Source organism: Hibiscus syriacus, unplaced genomic scaffold (assembly GCF_006381635.1).
Source record: "Hibiscus syriacus cultivar Baekdansim isolate YM2019G1 unplaced genomic scaffold, ASM638163v2 tig00112000_pilon, whole genome shotgun sequence".
NCBI lineage: Eukaryota > Viridiplantae > Streptophyta > Magnoliopsida > Malvales > Malvaceae > Hibiscus > Hibiscus syriacus.
Window position 1 is genome coordinate 1,884,745 of NW_024063235.1, and position 1,653 is coordinate 1,886,397.

Sequence of the window (1,653 nt, forward strand, 5' to 3'; positions counted from 1 at the left end):
TACATTTATTTTTATTTAAAAATATTGAAAGTTAAACATCATTTGAATATTTTTTATTTCTTTATTTTTATATCACTAATGTTGGTGTAATTATTAAACCAAATGGAGTAGCTGGCTTAATGGTTTGGTCAGCCCATTTCTAACCTAGAGAACCCAACTTTAAACCCCCTAAATGAAAGTTATTATTTATTTATTTTCTTTCCAATCGAAGATGACACGTGTTATTATATGATTGGATAAAAAATAAATTTTATTAAAGAAATTAAAATTAATAATTAAATTTCCTCTAATTAGGTGGTGACTTGTGGCTCTAATGACGCCATGACCATGTGTTGACAAGTGTCACATCTTGATTGACAGGTTAATTTTATAAATTAAATTTAAATCAAGACTAAATTATATAATATACAAGTATTGAGGATCAAATGTGTAATTATAAAAATTTATGTAAACTACTATGTCACTCCTCCTTTAAATTTTAACAACAAATGACTTAAATGATACCACTTAAATAGTTCAGTGGTCATATTTATATAAATTTAAAAATTGTGGTCATTTTGATACGAACTTCATAGTTGAGTGGTCATTTAAGTAGTTTACGCTTTTATTGAAAAGGAGTGATGAAAAAGCAAATGGTCAAAATCTAAGAATAGTATAAAGTAAAATATTCATAAAAAAAGCTTAGGGTTGTTTGTTTGTCTCTTAATGTAACCATTCATAAAAAAAACTTAGGGGTTGTTTGTTTGACTCTTAATGGAACCATTCAGCATTCAGCGCATTTGTTTCGCACATCTGAATGATTCAGTGATGACTGATTCAGCAAAACAATGCTAAATGATTCAGCACAGAAGTACATTCTGAATGATTCAGAGCCATTATTAAACATGTCACATTCAGAGCTAATTCATACAGAGCATCTGAATCATTCAACGCTTAATCATTCTGAAGTAAAGAAACAAAATTATTCAATCTAAAAATTATTAGAGTAAAGTACACAAATGGTTCCTTGACTAAAGAGCGTTGCTTTATTAATTCCTTCGATGATTAAAAGTTACAAAATGGTCACACTACTATTTATATAGTTGAAACTCATTATTTTATGTTAAAAAATTGATACTATTCTAAGCTGAACATTGACTTGCTGACTGAGATATAATAAAATCTTATCCATGATTCTCAAATAACTATTATATCATGGTCAACATGTTAACATCCAGCTTAGACGACTGTCAATTTTTTTAACAGAAAAAGATGAGTTTGAAATATATAAAATAGTCGAGTGACCATTTTTGTAACTTTTAATCATCGGAGGACTCAACAAAGCCACCCCTTTAATCAATGGAACATTTTGTAAATTTTAATAATCGAAGGACTCAACATAACATCCTATAGTCGGGAGACCATTTATATACTTTAGCCAATTTATTATTCTTAATCAAATCAAAATATAAAAAGGAATATTTTTTTTCTCCAGAATAGTACTAATAATCACAAAAATTCCGCGATGGTATTGGTACACAAATAAAAATGAATGCCATGTTTCCATATATAAATAGAACTCAAGTATAGCTTCTTTTCACCAAAAAACTGAAGCCAAAATTTTCCAGTTAAGCCTTTTTCCCCCTTCCATTAGCTAAGACGGGTAGCAATAGC